Here is a 13,304-nt window from a genome sequence, read left to right on the forward strand (position 1 = left end):
TGGCATGTTTGGGGCCTGTGCCAAGAAATTCCTGATTGATGGATGAAAGGGAATTCTGTGATTTGGCATTGAGGAGATATCCCTGGCATAGGTATAGATTAATTATTCTTCATTTTTTCTCATAGCCAAACTATAGTCTCTGTGAGATATTTTTTTTTTTTTTTTTGCCCTCCATTCCTCAAACAATTTATTTTCCCATGATTAATGTGTGAAGAATTTTGTTTTTGTGGGCAAGGACATGTTTAGGAGCCATCTTTGTAGTTTTCCCCTAAAATATATAGTTTAATACAGTTGTGACTAATGAACACTGAATTGGGCATCAGGGGACCTGGACTCTTATTTCCCAGCTCTCTCAGGAGATGTCACCTGACACAAATCATTTAACAACTTTGCTTTTTCATTCGTGAAATGGGAATATTAACATCTTCATTGTCTACCTCAAGATCAGGTTAAAAATGAAAATGGCACACTTAAAAATAAAAAAGTGAAGTAAAATCTTTTAATTGAAATTCTGTTAGTTGAGTTTAAACTGACACTTAAAACAAGTAAAATATTTTGAGGAGTATTTGGATGGAAAATTAGGTTGAACAATAATTTTCAAATAGAAATACTGTGCACCCTCCTTAACCTCATATAACTTCCTTTATGTATTTGGGGCTTTATTTAGATTATCTTCATGTTTTTAAAACTAGCATGGTAAAAATTTAAACTTCCCTGTGTTTTAGCACATATATCCAAGACACATTCAGATTCCCACTGTAACTATTAAATAGTGTTTTTTATATATATATATATATATATATATATATATATATATATATATATATATATGATTTATGTTGATATATGTATGAGTTGATATATTTCATAGTAAACTTTGATAATTAATAACTGTTAAGTAGTTTTAATTACTCTGAATCATATGTGGTGCTAGATACTTGTATGATTTAAATTTTGTTCCATTTCGGATATACAAGAAGGTTCTGATTCATTCAGTTAACATGGAGAGTTTATACAACCCTGTACTTCTGTCTGCTTTGACAGTTTTCCTAGTCCAGTGACAGAGATTTCTTAGACAATCTGTGCTAAATGTTAGGAATTATGCAGTCCCTGTAATGGAGGAATGTAAAAATAAGTGTAGTCCAATTGCCATCGAAGATATCACAGAAAAGAACAGAAATTGAGCTGTACCTGGAAGGGTGAATTGAGTGTAGAAAAGATGAGAGAGGAAAATATTTCATGCAAGGCAGACCCCTGGAGCAAAGTGAGAAGGAACAAAAAAAGCTTGTACAGTAGAGAATGGCAAGATTTGTTATGAATATTATGGACAGCAAACTGCTAGAGCATATGGTGACTTCTAAGTGCTGGACTTAGTTGCTTAATTCTTTGATTGATCCATTTATTGAACAAATGGTTTCTCATAGCTAGAGGATAAAATCCAAACTTTTTCACTCTCACATGTAGCATTTTGCTGTGTGGGTTTCTGCATAATCTTAAAATCAGCTCCTCTCAACACTTTGTACCCTCTTTCCAGTCATATTGAACTCTTTCCAGTTATATTGAAGACTTTGCTGGTCCTTCCAACATGTTGTACTCCCTAAAATCTGTGTGGCTCTGCCTAGGCAATTTCTTCTAGATTCTGTCTGATGAATTCCTCATTCTTCAGCCTCAGTTACAGCAGGATATTCATTGTTCTGCTGTTGCTGTAGAATTCTGAGTCTGTACTACTAAAGCTTCTGCATCTTATTTTGTGTTGTTGAAATGCATGTTTGTTTCCTTCACTCAGCTAGGAGCTGCCTGTGACCAAGAGGTTGTCATTTATTCATTTTTTATAGCCATATCACCAACTATAGTACCAATAGCTAATTCAATTAATGTTTTTAAATAAAATACTCATTGAACATATTTTAAATCATGTATAGTTTCATTTTAAAAAAGTGATCTAGAAGCAATGTGATTGATAGACTAAGAAGGGAGACCAGTTACATATGTGTTTTTTGAAGTAACTTATTTGTTTAAAAACACCAAGGGGGATTAGATTCCTAGAAAATTAATAAAGAGAAATGAGAAGATTCATGACTGGCTTCTATAGGCAAGAGAGAGGAAAAATAATAAATATTCAATATGACAAACAGAAGGACAGTGACCCTTACAAAAAATAAGATTACTTTCAGGTAAACAGGTTGTTCCCCAAGTCAGATCTCATGTTAGCAATTTGCCTCACCCCATCTCAGCTCGAAAGATAAACACTTCATTCCTGTTCAGTTTTTTGGAATTGAGCTCAAAATTCACATCCCCATTTTCATATCTCACCTGGAGTTTACATGTGAAGTATAAATAGTTCAAGCACACTGACTACAAATTTTCTGTCAAGGAAAAGTGAGCAGTGCATAGGTTTTTGAATATATAAAGCCTGTTTCTCCTTTTGGGAGCTGCAATTGAAGTGTTATACCAGTCAGATGCACTGGGGTGTTCTACTATGTAGCAGAGCCTAGCTGTGCAACCCAGCTCTTAACTTCAATAAAACCCCACAGAATTTGATGAGAGAGGGATCCACAAGAACATGACAAATGATGAGAGTCTCAAACTTTAATAGAAAAATGGGCTTATTGGTAAGAGACCTTTATTTTTCTTTATTTACTGCTGCTACTTATTCATTGAAATAGCAAGACTGTTATTTTCATATGTGGCTGTGAAGCAGTATACAAAAATCAATTTTACATGTATTGTAGAATTTGGAAACATATTGGTAACCATGTAAAAATTATAGGGAGCTTAGATAAAGCTTGATTTTTAACAAAATCTCTAAGGAGATTTTATTTTGCTTTGGACTGTGGTATAGATTTTTATATAGCTTAAATGTAATCCAAGTTAATATATATTTGAAAAGTTTAAATAAAGAAGAGTTACTTGTGAAACAATACATAATTTCACTCAGTTACCAGAAGGTGGAACACCAGATTCTTCTTACACACACACAAAAAAAGGGATAATATTAATAGGAATATAAAATAAGCTGTATTTAAAGATATTTTAAGGGCTGGGGTTGTGACTCAGTGGTAGAGCACTTGCCTAGCACCTGTGAAGCCCTGGATTCGATCCTCAGTACCACATAAAAATAATTGAATAAAATAAATGTATCATGTCCATCTACAACTAAAAATGTAAATAAAAGTGCAGATTCTTTAAAAAAATATTTTAATGTACTTTTAAGCAAGGAAACATTATAATTGTTATTTGGTTAACAAGGCTCATGCTAAAATATGACAAATATGAATTTAAATTATTATATCTTTTAATCATTCAACAATAATTTTTATATCATAGCATTTTAAAAGTAGACTTTGAAACAATATGGTCAGCAAGGTGATGATATTTTGAATTTATCATTCTAAATATTCACCATTTACCTTTATTCATTGAAATTTATTAGATTTAAGACAATCTTTTAGGTAAGGTCTTTGTCAATGTCTGTCTAAAGATACTATTAGACTATAGCTTTGATGTAGTTATGACTTTAATAACACAATAAAGCTTGTGAGATGACCCAGAAAAAATTGAGACAGGTTATTTCAAACAAAATGTTAGATGAGGCTAATGTTTACTTTCTAGAAGCTAATAACAGTGTAAATAGAATAAATGTAAATGAATTACATATTGTGTTATCGCTTCTCAAATTTTTTTAAGAGAGTTGACTGTCTGCAGTACATACTGAGGTGTTTCTATAGTAGTCTCTATTTTTAAAACTACATTCCTGAGGCAGTACTAGAAGTATCTGTCCAAGGTTGCTTTTTTGTGTGTTTGCCTAAAGCAGCTAGTTAAATGGCAGAACTTCCCCAACAGGAAATCTTTGGGTTAGGAGATAGTGCATCTGTTTGTATGTTTTTATTAATTACAAGCAGTATGAAAATTGGTAGTAAAAGAGCCCAGAAGAACATTCGCCATCTGTTCTCTGAAAGCTTGTAATTGTGTCATTTGCTTTCAGGTTTTTATGGCAAGGTGGTATATCAGCAAAGAATTTACTTATAGACTTAAAAAGTTAGAAAATAAGGAATCACTCCAAGTACTGAATATATGTTTACTGGAGACATGTTTCCTTGTGTCCAAATTTGACTAGTTTAGTCTTATAGATCTATTGTAAATAAATGTTGTACTTAATGTCAGTCTTTATTCCAGAGTTTCTAAAACATTAAGAGAGCTTCCAAACACAAATAGAATCTTATGACTTTCTAGTTAAGTTTTTAAAAAGTTAATTTCCATAATTTTGAATTGTTCTGTGTAGCCTTAACTGTTCAGGGTTAATAAATAATACTTATTAATCTACAGCTAAAATGCTTTCAGGGTATGCTTTGAAAAATTTGAACTAAATAAAATGAAGCCACAATTAACCATATTTTTTTGTTTGTATGTTTTTGTTTTGCACTTCACTTTCAGGAGATGGAGGGTAATTGTCTTTAAAACAAGCCAATTTCAAGGCTATATTTTTTTTAAAAAACAACTTCAGGGTATGTCTAAGGGTCTGCATTTTCTTTTACCTTTTTTTCCAATGAGAATTAGAATTTATTTTTTAAAAGACGCTGAAAAAACAGAAGACATTTAGTTATACAGTTCCATAATGTCTAGAATTGTTTGTTTATAAAAAATATTAAAAATACCATATATCATTGTATTATGCTTTATATTTTCCTGTGTGCTTTTGCAAATAAGTTAGTTTGTTTTTCATAACATTGCTATGAGATGAGCAAGGAAAATTGCATTTTTCCTAATTTACAGATAAATAAAGATAACACTGGAGATCATAAAGCTAATTAGTGACAGAACTGCAGCCAGAACCAACGTAACTTTTGCTGTTCTATTGCATTCTTCCTCACAGAAATGTTTTTAGCTTTTAATTTGTAATACAGAATCAATATAATTTGTACTACTTAAAAAATTCATGTCCCTCCTTATCTCCCACTTTCATCTGTTTGTCTGCTTCTCTCCCAGTAATGCCAGCTTTATGCAATTGCTTTCAGACTCTTGCAGACCTGAAAGAATTTGGAGTATGGGAAGGCAAGATAATGTCTGTAGGCAGTTCAATTTGACAACTGGTGGAGATTGAGAGAGGAAACAGAATGTTACTATAATTGGGGCATTCTGAGCAGGGATTAGCAACCTTGACCTTAAAGAAGTGTTTCTCTAAGCTTATTAGACATGGCATGTTTAGAAGTTGGAGTACTTGTTTCAAATGCAGAGCACAAACACCTATCTACGGACTTCCACATTTTATTGAACCTGGTTAATTCTTAGCATACATTTAATGTTTGAGAGCATCTGCTTTATAAGTTAAAACTTTTCTTTCTGTTTCAAGTGTATAAGAGGCAAAAGAAGAGACACTTTTTCTCAGTTACATTTGTGTTTCATGTGAAAGCACATCAACTAGGCCAGTGGGAGCCAAGGGGTAGGCAAGTGTGAGGAATAGTAGATATTATTTACCCACATTTCTGTGTCCACATCTGATGCAACCACAATAGGTATTGCTTACTTTGGAGACTGTGAGGTATTTTTGAAAAAGGATTGTGACCAATTTAAACTTGAAGAAGGTGGAAAGGCAGACAGATTCCCATCAAAGGGTGAAAAATAAATGTTGATATTACAATAACTCACCTTTCTTAGTTGTTTTATTTTTAAATAATTTTTTTAAAGTTGCCGAGAAAATTAGGCAATCCAAGGTTCTCTTAGAGTTCAGGCTTTACTCTATCAGTATATTTGTACTCCTTTATATTTCATATGTAAATATCCAGTCAGCCTAATTAGATTATAAAGGCCTAATAGCCAGGACACATGTGTTCTTTTGTATATTTGTAACATTTAGCAAAGTCATGTATTTTCTTTTTTTTTATTGTTGGTCTTTCAAAACATTACATAGTTCTTAATACATCATATTTCACAGTTTGATTCAAGCAATATGTATTTTCAATATTTATTGATGATTGAACTAAATTAGCATGTACCTTCTCTCTAGAGGTCTGGAGTTGGGCATAGTGAGCTGATTGATTTTGGTATTTGACATCAGTCTATGTTGCACTGTCCACAAAGGCTAATATACTAAAAAGGCCTTGTTAAAACACATTTTAGTTAACATATAAAATAGTATGGTCCTAATTAATAAATTTGCTAATGTCTTTCCCTGAGTATCAGTGAAAGCTCAATCTTGCCTTTTGGAATATGGGTTTTATTGTTCTGTATTTTATGAGTCTGAATCTCAAAAACTGGTATTTTTTGAAACCTATAAACATAAATATTTAAATTTTTTAGTTATAGATGGACACAATACCTTTACTTTATTTATTCTTATTTTTAAATGTGGTTCAGGTATCAAACCCAGTACCTCATACATGCTAAGCAAGTGCTCTACCACTGAGCCATCACTACATCCCTAAACATAAATATTTTTGTTGAATGTCTGAACAGTTTTGTAGGAATTTAAATAAAATGGCTATATCCTGCAGTGGAAGACACACAAAAATGTTCAACAGTGTCTCTGACTTAGATAAAGCTGAATAAGGAATGAATGAATAAACATATATGAGCTAAAGGAAAATATTTTCACCCCCAAGTTATGTTGTTTCAGTATTCCAGGAGAAATGACTAAAAATAATTGATTATTTAAAACATTCATTTGATTTTAAAGACTCAAAGTGATTCTGTACATATTATAGTAAATAGCCTTAGAAAGGCTGTCAGGAAACCTAAAATTAAATTACCACTAACTTAAACCTAGGGTCAATCTAGAATATAAATTTTGTTTTTATTCAAAATTTCATTCACTTTAGTTAATAATACAATAAGAAACAAAGGAAAAGAAACAGTTTACCCTCTATGAGATAGCCATTGCATTCAAATAAAGTTAGGCATAATGCCAAAGCAATGTTTTGGTTAGATCACAGCACATAACCACTTTTTATAACATGTGCTAGTGATATGTTATATCAGGATTTTAATTAAAATGCTATTTGAAGGCATAGAAAATTTAAATTACACACTTTTTAGTTAGCTTCTATAATTTAGACTTACTACCATATATTGAGCATCTTTCACTACAACTGTTTCTTCATTCTTAACTTGTTTTTGAGAACTTAAAATCACCAAAGAGAAGAATTCTAAATTAGAAAATAAAAAGGATCTGTAAATAGTCATGAAAATGGAGACCAGTTTGCTAAAATTCTCTTGGTTACTACCATACTAGGCCAAATAGCATGACTATGAACTATACCCTTAATTTAACTGTTAGGCTTCATGTTAGAGTAATGAGTCATAGAGTTCAAATTTGATATTGAGTTGTTTTTGAAGTATAAGATTTTCTCACATATTATATAATTAAATCTTTTCTTTTTAGTTAGCAATACTGTATGTGAATATAAGTTTAGGGAATTTAAAGTTTTAATGATTAAGCCTGGGAAATAGTAAAACAAAATAAAATAATTGAAAATAAAGAACATTTTTTGTGGATACCTTAAAGTGTATATAATCTTGATGAATCATTAGAATTAGCTTTCCATGAAAGTATTACCTCAGGTTATTCAAATATTATTGTGGTTATACTATAAAAACCTGTAATCAAGACTTAAAATAGGTAGAAGAAAAAGAGATTTGACAACCACGTAATTGTCTAACATGGTTTTTAGTGGGAACAACAGTGGTTCACATATGCATTTAACATTTTGTATATAAGTATATGTTTTTCAAAATAGTATCTTTATTTCATCAATTTAAATTGGAATTTTGAATAAGATATACTTTTTTAGATTTTTTTTTAGAAACTCAGGTTTATAAAAAAAATCAAGGTGGTTCTAAAATACTTTAGAATGTATCAAGTATTGGCTGGCATGTCTTTTGAGATTTGGTATGTGATATACTTATTGTTGAAAAGGTTTTAACTATAATAAACAAAAGTTATTAGCAATTGTTTATTCTTAGCAAAATAGTGCAAAATATAAAACTTGTGAATTTTATATATATATATATATATATATACACAGTCTTCATGCATCTTTGGTAATGTTACTTCTATGTTTGCTGCTACCAAAATTAAAACACAGTTGTGCAATTATTAGAAAGGCTCTATATGAATATATTTTTATCCAGTATAGGCATATTCTTAACTGTTCCTTAAACTGCAAGTACATTTTATCTTATTCTTTCTTTTCTTGCAGTACAGAGGATAAAACCCAGGGCTTTATGCAGGCTAGGCAAGCACTCTATCACTGAGCAACACACCCAGTCTATACTGTACATGTATAATGAATTTTTTATTTTAATAAGTTTGAATGTTTTGCATACAATGCATCAGAAAAGCTAGTAATGGCTTGTTATTTTATTTACCCAAAGGAATTGAAGGATGCACTTAGGAAGTTGCTGAGAAATGGCCAACATATTTAAATAAAAATCTTTATTCAATGTGAGAGCAGAGATTATATATATATATATATATATATATATATATATATATATATATATGGCTTTCTTTAACACATACCTGTTTTTGATTTTTTTAGTACTGGGAATTGACCCATTGAACACAGGGGAACTCAACCACTGAGTCTCATCCCCAGCCATTTTTTTAAAAATATTTTATTTAGAGACCGGGTCTTACTGAATTACTTAGGGCCTCATTATGGTGCTGAAGCTGGCTTTAAACTTGCCATCCTATTGCCTCAGCCTCTTGAGCCACAGGTATTATGGGCAAGTGCCACTGCAACTGGTGTGTGTGTGTGTGTGTGTGTGTGTGTGTGTGTGTGTATAAATACACACACACACACACACGCATTCTCACACACACATATATACATACACACACACACATACAGACACACACACATACTTGTCTTAACACCTTAATGTCTTTCAACTGTTTCCGAAACTATAGGAAGTGTTACATAAATATCAGGAATTACTACTGTTCTGATTTTCCATTTCCTGCCAGCCAATCATTATCTTCCTTGTCCCTGCTTCTGCCTTCTTCTTTTAACCCTTCCCTAGTGTTTCCCGACTTTTCAACATACCTGTTCCTCATATTGCTACCTTACTTAGTATCCTTCTTAGCCTATGAAACTCTTTCAGACTGAGAGAATCCTGAGCTTTACATTATTTATGTCTTCATGAAATAAGAATTCCCTATGCATGTGCATGAGTATATGCCTGTGCAAATATGTCTTTATACTCAATTTGTATTATGAAAGATTGGTAGGTACTCTGTAAATCCAAGGCATGGTCATAACCACAGTTGTGCTATGTCTTCATAGATCCTTTGTTCTGTTAATTTCCAAGATAGAACTTTCTAACATAGTTATCTTTGAAAAACATCTGGAATTTCCCATTTTGATTGTAGCAAGACTACATATATATGTTGTAAGAACTTTTTAATTTATTTTATATTCAATTTGATATAACCAAATAGTGATACATATACACATATACCCAGAGACACATATATAGTCATAAATGTGTATAACAGCTATACATATATATCCATAAATATAAACAGATCTATTTTTGTAAGAAGAAATTTAAACATATTAAGAATTTTGCTCTTTTTTTCAAATTTTTTTGTATGCTTTAACAGATTTAACAGCCCTTCTTGGTTGCCAATAGTTTGACATAATCTGCAGTGTTGTCTAGGTAATATGAGTAACACTGATATTCTAGGTAAGTTTGCAGAAACATTGTCAGGACTAAAGAGATCACATAGTTCCTGCTCACATAAAATGTGGCTGATGTTTTTAGTTTTTAGTTGTACCACAGGTAACTTTTTAGTTAATCACAGGTTAACTTTTTCCTTATAAGGAAAGGTAGGTCTGTTCTTAGGGCATATCAGGAAAAAAATGGAGAGAGAATTTAGGTACATAATGTATTTATTAGATGGTACTAATCAGTAGGCAAATTAAATTTTACTTTAAAATTATTAGGAATAGTTATACCAAGAAAAATTCAGACAATTATTTGTGCTTTTTTTCTTCTTAATTTTTTTGTTTGTGGAGGGGTACTGGGGATTGAACTCAGGGGCACTCGACCACTGACCCAAATCCCCAGCCCTATTTTTTATTTTATTTAGAGACAGGATCAAACTGAGTTGTTTACTGCCTCACTGTTTGTGAGGCTGGCTTTGAATTTGTTATCCTCCTGCCTCAGTCTCCAGAACCGCTGGGATTACAGGTATGCACTACCTTGCCTGGCTGGTATTTGTGCTTTTCCATTTTGTCCCATGCTATGACTGGCTTAAGTTGTATTTACACTTTTCTCTCTGATTATTATTTAAACAGTCTTGTGGAATTGGGACATTTTGGAAAATAGTTCCTTATGTACACCTTTTTATTTTTGGTCTTTCCTACTTTGATCTTTCTGGTACATCTAATAGGTGGAGTAAATACTTCTTTCTAATTCTTATTTATTTGAAATATGGTGAGACATTTAAGAATATTATTCAGTTCAGATAAAAACATACATCTTGTGGAATGGTCTGATTGGAAAGAGAGACAGCAGAGATTCTAGAGAGGGATTCCTAGATCAGAGATTGATAACAGTTTTGCTTCTCATTAGAACGGAGACATTGGACAAATTAACATCTCTGAGTTTCAGTTTTTTTTTTTTTATCTATATAATGAGATTTCTAAGAGTTGCACAAGTTCTGAAGATCTCTTCTTCTTTTATCAGGAGCCAGGAATTGGTGTTGTAAGATTTGGCCAAGAGTGACTCTTTCTGTGCCTTGGCCAAGAACCATCATTGCCTTTTGTTTATTATGTCTCTAAAATATGTATTTCACAGGTAATTTTTAATGATTAGTAAATGTTCATAAAATGCTTTGAATATCTTTTGTGTATGCTGTCTTTCTATCCTGTTTTTTTGCAGTGGTCCATAGTAGAAACCAAGTGTTCTGTAAGTGAAATCAGATTTTCTTATGATGTGTTTGAGGGTTTTGACATTTACCAGTCTCAATATTAAAGTAGTGGAGCACTAAGCTTGCATAAAATTATTTTTTGAACATTATCATTTTCTTCATGTTTTTTCTGTAGATGAAAACAATTTTTAGTTCTAGAGTATAAAGCTTATTATAAATATATCATAGTTGCTAATAGAATCTCTTCCAGGATAGTAAAATCTGATTAATTTGGATATTGCTAATTTGTAATTGGGGTAATTTTACCTGGCTGAAGTTTATTTTTAAATTATGTATGGGGAATGGTATTGTTAAGCAATTTAAAATAGTGCATAACTCATGAACCGTATTTCTACTCAAAGGACTGTTTTTAAAGCCTTTGGCATAATACTTGCTTATGAGAGAGAATTACAAATGATTTAGCAATTTATTAAAGCAAAAATAAAAACTAGATATAAATAAATGTCCACAAGCTTTGGGGTTTTTGAGTTTTTAAGGCTGCTGAGGATGGTGTGGAAGGAAGCAGTCTTATTTGTTTTTACTTTGAATAATTATTAAAAATATTGGAATGCAACAAAACTAGTATTATACTCTGTGTCTAAGAAAAATCTAGACTGAAAATTGATGTAGAAAGTTAATTAATTTGATTGGTTTCTTTGGAGTTTAATGAGATTAAGAAAATGTTGGTTTTTCTCAATCAGTTGATTATTCACAAAAGAATAATAACTTGAGAATCTTTACAATAAAGTGGTCTTCACCTGCATGAGAGGGTAAAATGTCTTCTTTGAAATTTGGAAAATTCTTCTTTAACCCTATTTTCTGCTGAGAAATTTTGAGGAATCTCTTCAGACAGATTGGCTGCTAGATACACTTCACTCCATGGATTTTTATAAAATTTTGGGGTCTTTGATCTCAGAAGTTGAAGTTACATTTGCAATTACTGCTTTATAAATTTTTACTAAGCTTGAAAATATTCAATTGAATTTACTTTCTAAAATATCACCTTCTTACTATGTATTATTCTATAGCTTTTTATGTTTTATATTTTTAAATATTTGTAAATGCTTCAGGTTTAGAAAATTTGTTTGAAGTCATTGTGGAATAAGGCATTCCAGCCTTGATGCCTACATATGTGTGTGAGCACACACGTGTCCATGTGTGTGTTTGTGTGTATTATTTGATTTTCAAACAAGTTGACACTAATAATTTTACCTGGGACATTTCTGATTTACAACATCAAAACTTTATAATGCAAAATATATTGACTATGGTATATTTGTATCAGTGGCATGATTTTCTTTTAACCTTTTAAATATATTTTGCCCATGAAGGAACTGATAAATACTCTTTTCTCTGATTACTTTAAAGATTTTTATGACACATTTTTGTGTTTGGATCCTTAAAAGGAGTTGTAAATATAATTTTGGGTTTTTTGGTGGGACATTTGCATATGATAGATTCAATAAAAAAGGTATATTAGGCAGTGGTGGCTAACATCAATTTAATATTTGTAAAGTTTGTGTATTACTGGTCAATGCTTCAAAATAAGTGTTCTCTCTCCATATATGTATGTGTGTATGTATTTGTTACATATTCATAATGATTGTATTTCATAGGAAAAAAATAATTTGTATTTTTGCCTCCATATTGACCTGTATTTTTAAAGGATGGTACTTATGATTATCTTATGTGATTCTGTGCTGAATTTCTGGTTTACTAAAATATGTATTTTGGAGTTTTTTGAAAGTAACTTCTTACTATAAATATACCCATCTGAGGTTTTTAAACAAAAATAAAAAATTCTCTTAATGTACCAAATATTAATATAAAAAAACAACTAATGTATAAGTATCTGAAAGCCAAGTATTTCAGTTGTAAGAACAGTTTATTGTATGGATACAGGCATGAAAGTAAATATGATCTCTTTTTCAATACAGTGATTTTATTAGAAGGTAGTGACTTTTGTTCCAGTGGTGATCTTTCTTTACTAAGCTTTTATTGATGGAGATGGATAGTTTAATTTTCAAGTAGACGTAGAAGGGTGTTATGATGGTATGCTTTAGTGGTTAACATTAAAAGTAAAATTCTTTACCTTTAAATAAAGAGTTCAGGAAAATACCATTTTAACCCATTGTTACTTTTTAGAATTATTTAGAAGTTTTATGAATTTGTTTTGGGTCTTTAAACTGAAACTTAAAAATATCCACCACTTTTAAAGCATTCACAATGCTATTTTCTAAAAGTATTTTAAAACAATATAGATGAACCCTTTACTTGCTATTGCTTTCATGAAATATCTCAAGCTGCATTTGACAGCAACTTCAATTTTTGAACCTTTGTGACAAATGCTAATCTCCTCTGAGGACTGCTATTAATAGGAAGCTATTCT

The sequence above is a fragment of the Urocitellus parryii genome (assembly GCF_045843805.1).
Source record: "Urocitellus parryii isolate mUroPar1 chromosome 10 unlocalized genomic scaffold, mUroPar1.hap1 SUPER_10_unloc_2, whole genome shotgun sequence".
Taxonomy (NCBI): domain Eukaryota; kingdom Metazoa; phylum Chordata; class Mammalia; order Rodentia; family Sciuridae; genus Urocitellus; species Urocitellus parryii.